This window comes from Heterodontus francisci, chromosome 11 (genome assembly GCF_036365525.1).
Source record: "Heterodontus francisci isolate sHetFra1 chromosome 11, sHetFra1.hap1, whole genome shotgun sequence".
Taxonomy (NCBI): Eukaryota; Metazoa; Chordata; class Chondrichthyes; order Heterodontiformes; family Heterodontidae; genus Heterodontus; species Heterodontus francisci.
Window position 1 is genome coordinate 22,042,856 of NC_090381.1, and position 17,846 is coordinate 22,060,701.

At 44.3% G+C, this 17,846-nt stretch overlaps 1 protein-coding gene across 1 annotated transcript in view; it reads left to right on the forward strand.

Moving 5' to 3' along the window:
* LOC137375133 (AMMECR1-like protein) overlaps nucleotides 1-7,442 on the forward strand; it is a 99,701-nt gene extending 92,259 nt beyond the window's left edge. Inside the window, exons 8-9 of the transcript XR_010975934.1 lie at nucleotides 1,111-1,294; nucleotides 3,370-7,442. The gene's annotated coding sequence lies outside the window, so the exon portion shown is untranslated. The remainder of the gene's footprint in view (nucleotides 1-1,110; nucleotides 1,295-3,369) is intronic.
* The last annotated feature ends 10,404 nt before the right edge of the window (nucleotides 7,443-17,846 follow it).

The following is a 17,846-nucleotide window of genomic DNA, read 5'->3' on the forward strand; positions in this document are numbered from 1 at the left end:
TGTCTTATTGCACCCCCTACCCCCACACATTGTAGCACAGTTGTCCCTCTTGCCTCTCTTTGCTATGTTGGCCTCTCTCCCACTTCACTTTCAAACTTGTTGCCCCAGCCCTCGCCACCCCACCAACTTTGCGACTCGCCCTCTCCCTCCCTGCGGCCGCCTCTCCTCCTCTCCTTCCCTCCCGCCCTATGCTCCCTCTCCATCCATCACTTCCTGGAGCGCCTCTCCCTCCATTTCCCACTCCCTGCGGCCTCCTCTCCCTCCCTTCCTCCCTCCCCCTGTGGACCCATCTCTATTCCTTCCACCCTGCTGCCCATTCACCCACCAGGATGCCTCATTACCATGGTACCCTTTCCCTTCCTCACTCCCTGTGGCCCCCTTTCCCTCCCTCACTCCTTGTGGCCCCCTCTCCCTCCCTTCCTGGAGCCACTCTCCCAACCTGCAGCGCTTGTTCCCTTACACCCTCCATGCGACTGCCCCACCCTCTCTCCCTGCCCCCCCCCCCCCCCTCCTTGAGTTTTGTAGCATTAGTAATAACATGTTTGACTTTCCCCTGCCCAATATTTTAAGAAAGGCATCTGCTGTTTGGGTTAAGAGCTTTGGAACTTCTTTTGAACATCATCTTGCTGATATTGCACAACTCAATTTCACCTTTTTTTATCCCTGAGTTCTAGATCCTAGGAACTTTAACTCTTTCTGTCATTGATCTTCGATGGCATTGACTTCTCTAATCTTTTCTTGTAGCTTAATCTGTTCAAATTCTGAACCAGTCTTGTTGCTCTGTGGTTTGTTGGCAGCCAGAATGGAACAGTGCATTGTTAAGTCTCATTGTCAAGCCTCTGTACACTTCTGCTCTGCTAATTATGTACTCTGATATTCTGATATTCTTTATACTTGTCTTGCAAGTTGCCTAGATGTTGAAAGTCGTTGAGTCTAGTATTACTTTTGCGTCCCTATCTTAGCCTGTACTAGTTCAGTCCAGTACTGTATATTTGTGATGCACTTTTTAAAATTAATGTGGAATACAATTGCCAATGAATTTCGTTTGTTGTTTGTCTGTTCAGTTGCATAACCGATTTGAATTTTCTTAATTCTCCTGCAAATCTTTAGCCTCCTCTTCTGATCCTAACCAGGAAATTAGGAATTGCTGGTCTGGATTGTGCAAATGGGAAAATCAGTTTTATCACTGTTGGATGAGTCATTTGTACAACCCAAAGGACTAAGCATGTGTTTGTGTGCAGTTCACCTGCGTGTATATGAGTGAGAGAGAACGTCCTGCAACTTGAAGACACCGGTGAGAGAATTTAAGGTTTTATCAGCATGCGAACTTTAAGGGTGAGACAAATCCCTGCATCAGCGAGACTGAGAGCAAGATTGTATGTTTTTCTCTGTCAGATTCACTGATAAAGTGAGAGAAAGAGAATGTGTGCTATCAACATGCCTCTTCACTAACCTAGAAAGGGCATGTTACTAACATGGAAGTCCCCTATTATGGTAACCTGACTCTGAAAGCTCCGTTGATAGCGTGCTACACTTCTGGTCCCTTCTGCACTTCTGCTCTGCTGTTTCTGCCACTGTTGTTCAGCCAAGTACCCATTCTAATGTGATCTTAGCCAGTTCAGATTTATGTGCAGTTCTCAACTACCATACTTAAAGGGGGAGTTTTTAACTTGTCCAGTGAAAATCGGGCATGTGGGCAATTGAAATGCCCTTGATTACATACCTGCCCTGGAGCTGCCCAGATCCTGCTATCTATCAGGCTTCTGAACAGGCAGCAAAGTCGCCTGCCTAAAGCCAGTGGGGTCCTTGTTGACATAATGTAGAACATGTCATCGGGTTATTGGTTATTCTAACACCAGCCTGACAGGGAAGGCAGAGGAGACCATTTAAAGTAAGTTCTAGGCATTCCCTGCCTGCACCCCTCTCACCTCTGCAAGTTCCCTCGTGGAATCCCCTCCCTCACACCTAAACTAATGCTGGATAGAAGTTTTCCAGGAGTTTTCATCACATGACCTTCCGCCTTCCAACTGCTCAATCATCTCCCACCTCCAATATTTTTGAAACAGATAATAAAACTGTTCAAATAATATTACAAAAAACACTTTTTTAATGGCCCTGTGATTTTTCTCCAGGGTTGCTTGTGGCATTATAGAGGAGATTGATCTTTAATTCCTGGAGACTCCAGAACAATCCTGGAGGGTTGGTAATGCTAGGCCTAACTGCAGGTCCTCATCCATTTTGGTGCCTAACGAAGAGGCAGCCATGGTCAGTCCAACTTTCTGCAGGCGGACTGCTGCTTCCCACTCGGGCCCAGGCCTAATTTGTGCTGCACTGGACGAGTTTTTAACTCACCTGTGTAAAGGAAATGTTTTTATTTATTAATCAGTTTGGAAATTCATGTATTTCACTTATTGTATGCGTGTGAGATTGAGCATTTATCGGCATTTTTTTGAACTTCTCTAAGCTCAGCCAATCAAAGGTACTTCATTAACTGTAAAGCACTTTGAGATGGTCAGTGGTCGTGAAAAGGGCTATACAGAAGCAAATTTTTTTCTTTCAAAAATTCATATCGTTTAAAAACTAAGGAATTTGTTGAGAAATCAGACAATGCTAAACACACAGGAATTTGTGCTATAAGAACAAGGGAAACCATTGTAGGAACAACATTGCAGCTTTAATTTGGAAAAGGAGACAAGTCTGGCATTCAAACTGAACTGGCAACAATTTTTCTGTGCCATACCAAGAGGCAGCAGAACAGGTGATCGTCCAGTGTTTGGGTATAAGACTGAGCAGCAGGTGCAAAGATGGCATGGACGGAGTGCAAAAGCCAAAGAAGGTGTAGCCCAAAACCAAAGTTGGCAGCTATCACCTCTGGCACAGGTATCGCAGGCTCTAAGGAGGGTATCCTCATGAGAAGGGAAACTGGTCTCGGCTGTGCTGTCTGCTCCATGCACCACTGCAAAGTTTGTCCCTTCCACCATTTCTCCATGCACCACTGCGAGCTTGGTGCCTGCCTACTGCTCCACGCACCATTAAACCAAGGTGGCCGTGACATCGAACTTTTACGGCACTAGTTCCTTCAAGGGATCAATTGCTGAGCACTGAGCTGTACGTTATTGGTGAAAGTTTCATCATGTTCAACAGAGAACAGCAGCAACAGAGACCACTTGAAATTTTATAGGATTGCCACATTCCCCACTGTGCAGAGGGTGATTAGCAATTCATGCTTCAGATGCAGTCTAGAACTGTGTGTGAATCTCTAGGGATTTTGCTTGTTCATTATGCAAATTATATGTGATGCTCTTTCCAAGAATTTTGCTCATTGATGCCTATTTCCCTGGAAATTTTCATGATTGCTTCATTTTTTAGCCAGTAAGATGTGGCCAGTATGTTTGACAAGGAAGGAAGGAGTGCAGCCTGGTTCCTGAGAGAGATGGTTCTGGATTTCCAGCCTGTTGACCCATCATAATGGGTGGAAACGCTAGCCTTTGGGCTGTCTGATTTTATATAGCTCATGACTCCTTGGCAAGCTCCTGCAGCAAGCAGTGGTGAAAGTGTTTTTGATGCTGATGCCAGAACCAGCACAAACCTTTGGACTTTTGAGGTAAACATTTCAAGTGCTGGGAGTAAATTGGGAGTGCAGAGGTTGCAGAGCCCTTACCATACTCTGCTGCCAGGATTGGAAAGATTTCTGCATTTTGCAGAATGGACATAACACAAGAAGCTAACGAAGACACAGCATATGTCGATCAGCAACAGCCGTTACCAGACTAGCCATGGCAGGGAGAGATCTTGTACACCAGTCTAGTTATGTGCTGCTTTTCATAGTTCTATCTGCAACAATGCCTTTGCGATGGGCAAATACCAATTATATTGCCATATTACCGTTCAGTCTATTTAAGAAATGGGATAACATCTCAAATAAACATGTCTTGCATATCATTCAATGTACTGAGAAATTTTATTGCCATTTTTTAGTGTACCTGGCAGTGTCTGAGGCTGAGACATCCTACAGGCGTAATGGGTGTTTGGCTAATATAAGATTAGATTATCCCATATTATTATTCAAACGTTGATGGGTGCAGTCTGTCTTTGCCCATGCTTCTTGCTGAGAAGCAGAAATTTAGGGCCCAGAAGGAGGCCATTCAGCCCATCCTATGTGTACTGATTTAAAAAAAAAACTATCCAGCCTAATCCCACTTTACAGTTCTTGGTCCGTAATCCTGTCGGTTACAACACCTTAAGTGCAAATCGAAGTATTTTTAAATGTGATGAGGTTTTCTGCCTCTATCACCCTTTCAGGCAGTCAGTACCAGACCCCCAGCACACGCTGAGTGAAAGAAATCCTGCTCAACTCCCCTCTAATTCTTCTGCCAATTACTTTAACCCTATGCCCCTGGTTATTGACCTTTCTGCTAAGGGAAATAGGTCCTTCCTATCCAACCTATCTTGGTTCCTCCTAATTTTGTACATCTCAATTAAATCTCCCCTCAGCCTACTCGGTTCTAAAGAAAACAACCCGAGCCTATCCAATCTTTCTTTATTGCTAAAATTCTCTAATCCTGGTGACATCCTCGTAAATCTCCTCAGTACCCTCCCTACTGTGAGGGAGCAGACGTAATAGCTGTTTGCTGATTCAGTTCCACAACTTGCTGTGATGAACAAGGTCTACTGACTGCAGATGTGACCCTGATAACCCCAGGTGTAAGTACCAGGGTGATCCTTTGAGAGAGTTCAGGCTATTATTGCTTTCTGAGATCTAGGGTGAAGCCACTGTTGGCACAGAGCTGACACTTTTGCAGTGTCACTCATCTGTTCCAATTCCTCTCGTGCAGACTACACCCGGAAAATTCTACAAGTGCAGAGCACTCTGTGTGATTGAGGCCTTGAAATCCGTGCTTGATTCTCCTCCTTATGCAAGAAGCCCTGATTTCTCTGCTCGTGTTACTGTGGGGGGCCATTGCAGATGCCAATGATGTTTAGTTCCCTGTTGGATGTCAAACCATTCATCACACAAAGTGACCAATTGTGTTGCTGCTAGAAAGCAGGAGTAATTACCAATGCAGACCAAGGCCATATTACTGACCCAACCTTTGTCCTGTGTCCCTCTCACCTTTAAATCTGCTGCCATCACCCCCTCTTAAAAAAAAAAATCCTTGACTCCACCATCCTTGCAAACTACCACCTCATCTGCAGCTTCCCTTTCTTCTCCAAAGTCCTTGAACGTATTGTGCCTCCCAAATCTGTGCCCCTTTCCCAGAGCTCCATGTTTGAATCCCTCCAATCAGGTTTTCATCCCTGCCACAGTACTGAAATATGAAAATCACAAATCACATTGTATGTGACTGTGACAAAGATAAACTTTCCCTCAAATAAAAGCAAAATACTGCGGATGCTGGAAATCTGAAACAAAAACAAGAAATGCTGGAATCACTCAGCAGGTCTGGCAGCATCTGTGGAAAGAGAAGCAGAGTTAACGTTTCGGGTCAGTGACCCTTCTTCGGAACACTGTTATAAACTTTCCCTCCTTGTCCTTCTCAACCTGTCTGCAGCCTTTGACATGGTTGACCACATCATCCTCCTCCAATGCCTCTCCATGTCATCCGGCTGGGTGGGACTGCTCTCACCTGGTTCCATTCTTATCAAATCGCAGCCAGAGAATCACTTGCAATGGCTTCTCTTCCTGCTCCCACACCGTTACCTCTGGTGTCCCCCAAGGATCTATCCTTGACCCCTCCTATTTCTCATCTACATGCTGTCCCTTGGCGACAACATCCGAAAGCACAACCTTAGTTCCGCAAGTATGCTGACAACACCCAGCTCTACCTCACTACCACCCCTCTCAACTCCACTGGTGCTAAATTATCAGACTGCTTGTCCAACATCCAGTACTGGATGAGCAGAAATTTCCTCCAATTAAACATTTGGGAAGACTGACGCCATTGCTTTCGGTCCCCGTTCCAAACTCCATTCTCTAGCTGCTGATTCTGTCCCTTTCCCCAGTTCACAACCTTGGTGTCGTATTAAATTCCAAGATGAGCTTTCAACCACAAATTCCCGCCATCACCAAGACCGCCTATTTCCACCTCCGTAACGTTGCCTGACTTCGCCCTTGTCTCCGTTCATCTGCTGAGGAACTCTCATTCATGCCTTTATTATCTCTAGATTTGACTATTCCAACACACTCTATCCTCTGTAAACTTAAGGTCATCCAAAACTTTACTGCCTGCGTTCTAACTCCTATCAAGTCCTGTTCACCTATCACCGCTGTGCTTGCTGACCTACACTGGCTCCCAGTCAAACAAAGTCTTGATTTAAAAATTCTCATCCTTGTTTTCAAATCCCTCCAGTACTTCACCTCTTCCTATCTCTGTAATCTCTAACTCCACAACGCTCAATATCTAGGCTAATCTAATTCTGGCCTTTTGAGCATACCTGATTTTAATTGCTCCATTAGTAGCCGTGCTTTGTAACCTATGCCGTAAGCTCTGGAATACTTTCCCTACGCCTCTCCGACTCTCTGCTTTCTTCCTTTAAGACGCTGCTTAAAACCTACCTCTTTGACCAAACTTTTGGCCATCTGACATATCTCCTTATGTGGCTTGGTATTGTATTTTGTTTCATAATGATCCTGTGAAGCATCTTGGAACATTTTACTACATTAAAGGTGCTATATAAATATAAGTTGTTGTCCAAAGTGGTCCTTTTTTTTTGTCTCTCTGTGAGCATTGCTCTGTGATCATCCCGGTAATACCGACAACTCCTTCAGTGTCTCTACTTACCTTTGCACTATGTATTTGCTGGAGATTGACGCTTACATGCAGAACTCAGGTAAACAGTCTTTTGCTGACCACTACCATCAGGAGTTTACGAATCTTCTAAACCATGCTGGTTTGGAGATCAAGAGCCAGTGTGTGTGTGTGTTGGCCACAGTTTATTCTCAATGATGGGCTGTGTGTATGTTATTAGCACGGAAACCACACTGGCAGAGAGAAAATTATCCATAAAGAGTGTTGGTGTTTGGTTCAGTCGTGTGTATTCATTAGACACCTCCAGATGCGTTACTATAGAATTGCTTCACCTCTGTTTCTGACTATACCATCTCCTGACTTGTTAGATCAACATTCTGACTTCTGCATCTGGTCTGATGCTGTATTATATCATCCAGCCTTGATCATTTCTCTAATCTGTTTTCAGTGCTCAAGTCTTCAGCTTTTTATGAAGCTTCAGCTGGAGCTACTCCTTTGGGCCTATTTGGTTGATATTTGCTTTCCTCCAGGTAACCTGTTGTTCTGTATTGGGATTAACCTGGCACATTACAGGGGAATGCACAGGGAGAAAATGTCTTCGATATTCTTGACTGTATTGTAACTCATCCTGTTCTGTGCCACATACACCTGTCTCCCATATTCTACTCTAATAAAACCAATAATTCTATTTCACATTCCACCTCCACAGCTGTGTGTGTGTTTTTGTCGGTTCCACGCTGTCCTGAGATAAGTGGTACATGGACACTAGAGTTCACAGGATAGCGATTGGACTGGGACCCCTAATTGAAGTAGTACCTCCTCCCCTCACTCCTAGTCAAGAAACATTTGGACCAGCTGTAGCTTTCCCACTGCTACCCTGCAAACGTAACATCGGTCTAACCTGATCTATGTGGATCAGTAACACACCATGCAGTGCACTTACTGAGGCATCTGTGGAACTTGATCTTGTGCTATTTGAACTGAACTTTACACTTTGAATGGAATGATAGTGAGGTGCATTTAGTTCTAACTGATGCTGTGAGATGCAACCATAAGTTGTAAATTCCTAATCTACAGCAGCATTGGGCTTGGGCGAAATGACCCCACCATCGTCAAATAGTCAGGCTAGCTGAGCTCCCATCTCATAAATGACTACATGCGTGAGGCATTATGGAACTGAACCCAGCATGAACCAGTGGTTTTAGGAGAGTAGGGGAGAACCCTGGGGATAGTTAAAGTATTTTATATGTTCACTATTAACAGTGCAATTATTCATCCATTCTAAATTATGCATGTATTCATTTTGCTGTAAATAGCTGTCAGAGGAAACAATCATAAGATTGCTACTGGGGAAATCTTCCATTATTAGGAACTGATTGCGTGATCTCTAATCTGACTCTAGATTGGATAAGTGAAAAAAGTGCTGTATCTTCCACCTTGAGGAGAACAACATCCTCATTCTACTGAAACAGCTAAATTAAAAACTGTTAACTAAATGTTTGGGGTTGGGTGAAGCAGTAGGTGGAGTGGTACAATTAGCCTCTGTGCTCCTTTGATTTCAGGACTGGAAGAATCCAGCAGGGTACTTGCTTGTAATGGTGCGGATCTACACTGCTCATAATCAGGTGCCCCTCGGACAATGTATCAGAGGTACCCTGATCCCAGTAAGAGTTAACACCATCAGGAGATAAGTGGAGGGGAGAGGGGTTTAGAAAAGTGAAGCTGGGGTTGTTCTCCTTAGAGCAGAGAAGGTTAAGGGGGGATTTATTAGACGTGTTCAAAATCGTGAAGGATTTTAGTAAGAGTAGATGGAGAAACCATTTCCGCTGGCAGAGAGTTGGTAACCAGAGGACATAGATTTAAGGTAATTGGCATAAAAGCCAGTGGGGAAGATGAGAAACTTTTACATGGCAAATTTTTGTGACTTGAAATGCAATGCCTGTAAGGGCGTTGGAAGTAGATTCAATAGTAACTTTCGAAAGGGAATTGGATAAATACTTGAAACACAAACATTTGTATGGTCATGGGGAAAGAGCAAGGGAGTAGAGCTATTTGTATAGCTCTTTCGAAGTGCCGAAACAGGCCCAATGGGCTGAATGTCCTCTTTCTGTGCTCTTGTGATTTGACCTGCCCATCTACTAAATTCTTGGTTAGCCACCATTGCCAACCCAGTTAGGGACTAGATCAGAGAGTTCTTATTCCCCACGCGTATGAGATGGATAGGAGGTCTCTATATCCATCTGTGTTCCATCAGTGACCATGAAAACTTGTTATATTAATAAAGACCATCAGCTTTTCCTCCCCTTCTCAGCCAATGTACTTTGCTGGCAGTGTTATCTCATAAGCTGCATGACAGTTAGAGTCATAGAGTGAAACAGGCCCTTCGGCCCACCGTGTCCGCGCCGGCCAACAAGCCTAGCTATTCTAATCCCATTTTCCCGTACATAGCCTTATAGCCTTGTATGCTATGGCGTTTCAAGTGCTCATCTAAATACTTCTTAAATATTGTGAGGGTTCCTTCAGGCAGTGTGTTCCAGATTCCAACTACCCTCTGAGTGAAAACATTTTTTCTCAAATCCCTTCTAAACCTCCTGCCCCTTACCTTAAAGCTATGCCCCCTGATTATTGACACCTCCGCTAAGGGGAAAAAGTTTATTCCTATCTACTCTATCTATGCCCCTCATAATTTTATTTACCTCAATCAGGTTCCCCCTCAGCCTTCTCTGCTCCTAGGAAAACTACCCTAGCCTATCCAGTCTCTCTTCATAGTTGAAATGCTCCAGCCCAGGCAACATCCTGATGAATCTGCTCTGCACCCTCTCCATTGCAATCATATCCTTCCTATAGTGTGGTGCCCAGAACTGTACACCGTACTCCAGCTGTGGCCTAATTAGCATTTTATACAGCTCCATCATAACCTCCCTGCTCTTTATATTCTGTGCCTCGGCTAATAAAGGCAAGTATCCCATATGCCTTCCTAACCACCTTATCTACCTGTGTTGCTGCCTTCAGTGATCTGCGGACAAGTACACCAAGGTCCCTCTGACCCTCTGTACTTCTTAGGGCCCTACCATCCATTGTATATTCCCTTGCCTTGTTAGTCCTCCCAAAATGCATCACCTCACACTTTTCAGGATTAAATTCTATTTCCGACTACTCTGCCCATCTTACCAGCCCATCGATATCATCCTGTAATCTAAGACTTTCCTCCTCGCTATTTACGACACCACCAATTTTCGTGTCATCTGCGAACTTACTGATTATACCTCCTATATTCACGTCTAAACCATTAATATACACTACAAACAGCAAGGGCCCCAGCACCAATCCCTGCGGTACACCACTGGTCACAGGCTTCCAATCGCAAAAACAACCCTCGACCATTACCCTCTGCCTCCTGCCACCAAGCCAATTTTGGATCCAATTTGCCAAATTGCCCTGGATCCCATGGGCTCTTACCTTCTTTACCAATCTCCCATGCAGGACCTTATCAGAAGCCTTACTGAAGTCCATGTAGACTACACAAACTTCTTTACCCTCTTCTACACACCTAGTCACCTCCTCGTAAAATTCAATCAAATTTGTTGGACATGATCTCCCCTTGACAAAGCCATGCTGACTATCCTTGATTAATCCCTGCCTGTCCGATTGGAGATTAATCCTGTCCCTCAGAATTTTTCCAATAGTTTCCCTACCACTGATGTTAGACTCACTGGCCTGTAGTTACCTGGTTTATCCCTACTACCCTTCTTGAATAATGGTTTCACATTCGCTTTCCTCCAGTCCTCTGGCATTTCTCCTGTGGCCAAAGAGGATTTGAAAATTTCTGTCGGAGCCCCTGCTATCTCCTCCCTTGCCTCACATAGCAGCCTGGGATACATCTCATCTGGGCCTGGGGATTTATCCACTTTTAAGCCCGCTAAAACTGCTAATACCTCCTCCTTTTCAATGCTAATTTGTTTAAGTATATCGCAATCCCCTTCCCTGATCTCTACACCTACATCGTCCTTCTCCATAGTGAGCACAGATGAAAAGTAATCATTTAAACCTCACCTATGTCCTCCAGCTCCACACACACATTGCCACTATGGTCCCTAATGGGCCCCACTCTTTCCCTGGTTATCATCTTGCCCTTAATATACTTATAAAACGCCTTGGGATTTTCCTTTATCTTGCCCGCCAATGTTTTTTCATGCCCCCTGTTTGGTCTCCTAATTACTTTTTTAAGTACCCCCCTACACTTTCTGTACTCCTCTAGGGCCTCTGTTGTTTTCAGTCCTCTGAATCTGCCATAAGCCTCCTTTTTTTTCGTTATCCAATCCTCTATATCCCTTGACATCCAGGGTTCCCTGAATTTATTGGTCCTACCCTTCATCTTTACAGTAACATGTTGGCTCTGAACTCTCACTATTTCCTTTTTGAATGACTGCTACTGGTCTGATGTAGACTTTCCTACAAGTAGCTGCTCCCAGTCCACTTTGGCCAGATCTTGTTTTATCATATTGAAATCGGCCTCCCCCCCCCACCCAATTCAGTGCCTTTATTTCCAGTCCATCTTTGTCCTTTTCCATAACTAACTTAAATCTTAGAGTTATGGTCACTATTCTCAAAATGCACCCCCACTGACACTTCTACCACTTGTCCGGCTTCATTCCCTAAGATTAGTTCCAGTACTGCCCCATGTCTTGTAGGACTCTCTATGTGCTGGCTCAAAAAGCTCTCCTGGATGCATTTTAAGAATTCCGCTCCCTTTAAGCTTTTGTACTAAGACTATCCCAGTTAATATTGGCGAGGTTGAAATCCCCTACTATTATTACCCTATTATTTTTACACCTCTCTGATATTTGCCTACATATCTACTCCTCTATCTCTCCCTGACTGTTTGGAGGCCTGTAGTACAGTCCCAGCCAAGTGATTTCCCCCTTTTTGTTTTTAAGTTCTACCCATATGGCCTCATTTGAGGAACTTTGCAAGATATCATCCCTCCTTACTGCAGTAACTGACTCCTTGATCAATAGTGCAATGCCACCTCCTCTTCTCCACTCCCCCCCTCCCCCCCCCCCCTCCCCCCTTTCACGCATGAAGATTCTATACACTGGAATATTGAGCTGCCAGTCCTGCCCTTCCCTCAACCATGTCTCTGCGCTAGCAATAATATCATATTCCCAAGTGTTAATCAACGCCCTCAATTCATCTGCCTTACTTGTAAGACTCCTTGCGTTAAAATAGATGCAGTCCAGCCTTGCATTATTCGCTTGTGCCTCAACAGGTCTATATTTGCTCTGCCTTCCAGACTGACTTCGTTTCTCTTCTATATTTGACTGTGCATCACCCCCTACTGTACCTCCACTCTGTATCCCATCCCCCTGCCAAATTAGTTTAAACCCGGCCCCAACAGCACTAGCAAACTAGGTTGAGGGGGGACCTGATTGAGGTGTACAAAATCATGAGAGGTATAGACAGGGTGGATAGCAAGAAGCTTTTTCCCAGAGTGGGGGATTCAAATACTAGGGGTCACGAGTTCAAATTGAGAGGGGTAAAGTTTAGGGGGGATATGCGTGGAAAGTTCTTTACGCAGAGGGTGGTGGGTGCCTGGAACGCGTTGCCAGCGGAGGTGGTAGACGCGGGCACGATAGCGTCTTTTAAGATGTATCTCGACAGATACATGAATGGGCAGGAAGCAAAGAGATACAGACCCTTGGAAAATAAGCGACATGTTTAGATAGAGGATCTGGATCGGCGCAGGCTTGGAGGGCCGAAGGGCCTGTTCCTGTGCTGTAATTTTCTTTGTTCTTTGTTCTCTTTGTTCAAACCTCCCTGCAAGGATGTTGGTCCTGATCCAGTTCAGGTGCAGCCCGTCTGACTGTACAGGTCCCACCTTCGTCAGAAACAGACCCAGTGATCCAGGAAACCAAAGCCCTCCCTCCTGCACCATCTCTTCAGCCACGCATTCATCTGCTCTATCCTCCTATTCCTATACTCACTAGCACGTGGCACCGGGAGTAATCCAGAGAATGCAACCTTTGAGGTCCTGCTTTTTAATCTTTCTGACGTGCACTCTGAAAAGGTGATCAATCCTAGTATAAGTTGTATGCTGTTTCCTCTTGAGCAAGGCAATAATGCTTTGACATCCTTATGGACATATTGGATACAATACTGCATGTTAACTTGCACATTAATAAAACTGCATTCTACTATGCACAATAGTAACTGTACTGCATGCTGTCATGAAGTATAGTGTAATAACAGCTGACTTTTTTTGTAGTAACAATAATGTGTAATGCCATGTACTGCAGTAACAGTATGGTATACTGCTTTATATGGCAGTTGCGTTTTCCTGGTAAGTACAATATTTCCAACATTTTCTGTTTTTACTGCAGATTTCCAGCATTTGTAAAACTTTGTTTTTGTTTTATTGCATTCCCTTAAATCTGCCAGTTCCTGAATGTGGTGGAGGATTTTTCCAGTTAAGAGAATTCAGAACTAGGAACCATAGAGCGAAGATAGTTACTAATAAATACTACAGAGAAATAAGGAGAAATTTCTTTACTCGGAGTGGTTAAAATGTGGAACTCGCTACCGCAGGAAGCAGTTGAGGTAAATGGGCGAGATGCTTTCAAAAGGAAAATAGACAAGTGCATGAGAGAAAAGGGAATAGAAAGATAAGTTGAAAGGCTAAGATGAGAAAACTAGAATGGGAGGAGATTCATGTGGCATATAAACACCAGCACAGACTAATTGGGCCAAATGGCCTGTTTCTATATATTCTATGTAATTAATGGTGCTCTGTTGTAGTGTAGACAATGCTGCTGCTTTTCCACACATAGCTAGAGCTTGCCAAGAATCAACTATTTAATTGCAAGGAAAAAAGAAGGAATAATGTCCTTTTTAAGATTGTTTTGATATCGTCTATGTTGAGATTTATTTTTCTCCCTTCCATATGTCCTTTATGCAGTGCAGTGTGCCCTGACTAAAGAGTTCAGTCTTTCCCCCCCTCCCCCCCCCATAATTTGGAAAATATTTTTCCTATATTGTCATGTCTTTTATTGGTTCCTGCTGTTGCTGATTGAAGTTGTTTAAAATCGTTTATACACTGTGTAATATGCACAAGCGCCTCCATTGTTTGGATGTTTTTATTGCTAATTGAGGTGCCATTCCTCAAAGTATGGCATCGTTAGTTTTACTTTTGAGTTTTGGCTCACAGCTGGGGTCAAGCCCAAAGACTGGTCATCTGTTGAGGATAAAATGAAGAGAATTGAGCATCCCATGATGCCTGTCATGTATACTAATACACTTGCAAACACTATCCTTTCAAAAGAAAGACGCACGAGTTGGTACTGCATGATTGGGCCTGGGCAATTCTGGCCCCTTAAGTATCATAGGCTCTCCACCACTTCCTTTGCCTTGCAATAAATTCCCTTCTCTCTGGATGTCTGAAACCACCTCCTTCTATTCTATATAACTGTTACATGATGTGCAGATGCTGAAGATCTTGACATGAAGGAGAGAACATGTGTGTTGCCACCAGATGAGTGCAGAAACTCATGTTTCATGGTTTTGATTCAATAGTTTCCTATTTACTGGAGCTCTTAGTAGCTTACTACCCTTGTTCCCTTCTTATTGAAATTTGCTTTGCATCCTTGATTATCAACCCTGAGCTGGAGCCCATCCCGGTTCCTGAGAGTGATTGGGAATTAAATACCATCCAAAGAGAATAAGGGTGCTCAGCTTGTGATTGGCTGAGGCTAAGTGTCATCTATCCCCAAGGAAGTTGAGACTCACTTGGTGCTTGAATGTTTCTACCTGGAGACCTCTACCCTGGGGTGAATGGGCCTGGCTGGAGACGCCTACCCCTGGGGTAGATGGGCCTGCTTGGTGACGTCTACCCCAGGGATGCGTGTCTCTGCCTGGAGATGTCTATCCTAGGGATTGTGGTTGTTGGAGGCCAATCATCTCATCCCCAGCACTCGCAGCAGGAGTTCCTCAGGGCAGTGTCCTAGGCCTAACCATCTTCAGCTGCTTGATCAATGACCTTCCCTCTGTTGTAAGGTCAGAAGTGGGGATGCTTGCTGATGATTGCACAGTGTTCAGTCCCATTCGTATCTCCTCAGAAAATGAAGCAACCCATGCCTGCATGCAGAAAGACCTAGACAACATTCATGCTTGGACTGATAAGTGCCAAGTAATATTCACACCACACAAGTGACAGGCATTGACCATATCCAACAAGAATCTACCACCTCCCCTTAATGTACAACTGCATCGCTGAATCCCCCACATCAACATCCTGGGGCTTACCATTGACCAGAAACTTAACTGGACCTGTCATATAAATACTGTGGCTACAAGAGTAGATCAAAGGCTGGGAATTCTGCGGCGAGTAACTCGCCTCCTGACTCCCAAGGGACAAGTCAGGAGTGTAATGGAATATTGTACACTTGCTTGGATGAATATAGCTCCAACAACACTCAAGAAGCTCGACACCATCTAGGACAAAGCTGCCTACTTGTTTGACACCCCATCCACCACCTTAAATGTTTACTTCTTCCACCATCAGTGAACAATGACAGCAGTATGTACCATCTACAAGATACACTACAGAAACATACCAAGGCTTTTTCAATGCCACCTTTCAACCCGCAACCTCTACCACCGAGAGAACAAGGGCAGCAGTTGCATCAGAACACCACCACCTGCAAGTTTCCCTCCAAGTCACACATTATCCTGACTTGGAAATAAATCACTGTTCCTTCATTGTCGCTGGGTCAAAATCCTGGAACTCCCTCCCTAATAGGACTGTGGGTGTTCCTACACCACAGAGACTGCAGAGTTCAAGATGGCAGCTCACCATCACCACCTCGAGCAATTAGGGATGGGCAACAAATGCTGGCCTAGCCAGCGATGCTCACATCCTATGAATGATTCAAAAAAGGGGTGCATTTGTCTGTCTGCAGATGTCTGCCCCAAGACGGTTACCCTAGGGGTGTGTGTGTCTATGTGGAGACGTCTCCCCCAGGGGTGGGTGTGTCTGTCTGGATGGATCCTTTTAATGTGAGTTTTACAATGGGCCAACACCTTGATTTTTTTTTTTAGGTTTTATTTTGCTCTCCAGCTGTTGGATCTCAGCCAACAGACTTTGGGCAGTAGGCATGTTTCCGGTTCTGTGGTCGTATATCAAGTGCAGTGTAAATGTGGCAAGATCTCAGCCCAGGGTGCCAACCATGTAATGTGAATTTTGAAACAGTTGGATTTATAGAGCAGGCTGATCATTAAGCAAGTGATCCACTGGATTGAGTTCTTCTGCCAGTGGGTATCCTGGTGCAGGCTGTGATGAGAATTAGTTCAAATCTCATTAGCAAACCTTACTGGCTGTTACTATCCACCTCATTGCAGTGCAGGTTGCAATGGATGCCTGAGATTTAGCTGTTTAGTCCATCACCCCGGAGATTTGCTGTTCCGTTACACTTGACTTTATATTTTGGCCTTTTCTCCACAGAAGAAAAAGCCAGCTGCTGTGGGTGCTATCAAATGACACCAGGGTCTGTAGTAAACCAGCTTCTGGTGAGCTTCAGGGACCACAAGCAGAGGGCCAAGACGACTCCAAATATGAGTTTCAGTTCATCCTAGCTGCAGGCCTGCTAGCATCTGTTGTTGATATTACCTCAGAGGCCTGTTAATGTTCCAAACACTCCACAACAGTTTTTCAGGACCACATTGAATCATAGAATCCTACAGCACAGAAGGAGACCATTCAGCCCATCATGCCTGAGTGAGCTATCCAATTTGTCTTACTCACTTGCTCTTTCCCATTACCCTGCAAATTTTTCCTTTTCCAGTATTTATCCAATTCCCTTTTGAAAGTTACTATTGAATCTGTTTCCACCACCCTTTCAGGCAGCGCAAACCAGATCACAACTCATTCTGTAAAACAGATGTCTTCTCAGCTCCCCTCTGGTTATTTTGCCAATTATGTTATTGTAATCACTAACCCCAGCTATTCAGTAATGACACCCATCTCCCATCCTGGTAGGGGAGGGGATGGAACAGCTGCTGCTCTACATGGTAAAGGTGGGAAGTAATCACAACAGATGCTTGGTTCAGGGAAAACTTACACATTTTGGGATGGCACATCCACCCTTAAGGCCAAATAGAGGATCCCAAGCTGCTGTTGTACTCACAGCCAAGGTTAGGGGCCTGTGTTCTCCTGCAATATTCAAGCAGGACCCTATAAAACTCATGGGTTTCCATCCTATCCTGCATTTCAAAGCAAATATCTCCCTTTGGTAAATTGAAGCACAGATCATCCAAGGTGGTTGTTGCTATGAGACTGATACAAGTCCAGTCCCATTCCTGCAGGGTGAGACTATCATCTTCTCCTTAATTCTAAGTTGCTTCATTCAAATTGAATTAGAGGAAAATGAGCATACTGTTCTATGTAATTTGTATTGTTGGAACATTTGAATTTTTGTCATAGAGAAAAAACGACTTTGAATTAACAGGAACAGACCACACCAGCTGCTAACGGGCTGTGAACCTGCCAAGATAAGTGATCCAAACCAAACCAACTTGAGACTCTTACAAAAGAAAAATACTGCAGATGCTGGAAGTCTGAAATAAAAGCAGAAAATGCTGGAAATGCTCAGCAGGTCTGGCAGCAGCTGTGGAGAGAGAAACAGAGTTGGATTCTGATAAAACGTCATCAACCTGAATCTGTTCCTTTCTCCACAGATACTGCTTAGTATTTCTGGGATCTTCTGTTTTTATTTCAGGGTTAACTCACCTTCGGCAAACGATTCCACAGTTAACAGAAGACGTAAATATCCCTGGAAAGTGCTGAGAACGAATTATGCTGCAGTTTCGACTACCTCTCGACAAAGAGCTTTCTTTCACCAGGAAAGACAATTTGGACTGGGCTCTTGTGCAGCCCGAACAGCAACATCCTAAACTGGTCATTTGTATGAGTGGATGATCTATCCAAAAGTAACGATTTTACTTTGTCTTATTCTCATTGTTGGATGGTCACCAGCTCCGCTGTTTCTGCTGTAGACACTTGGAAAAGTCAGCCTTCAATAGGTTGGTTTGTCCTCCTGGAAATGA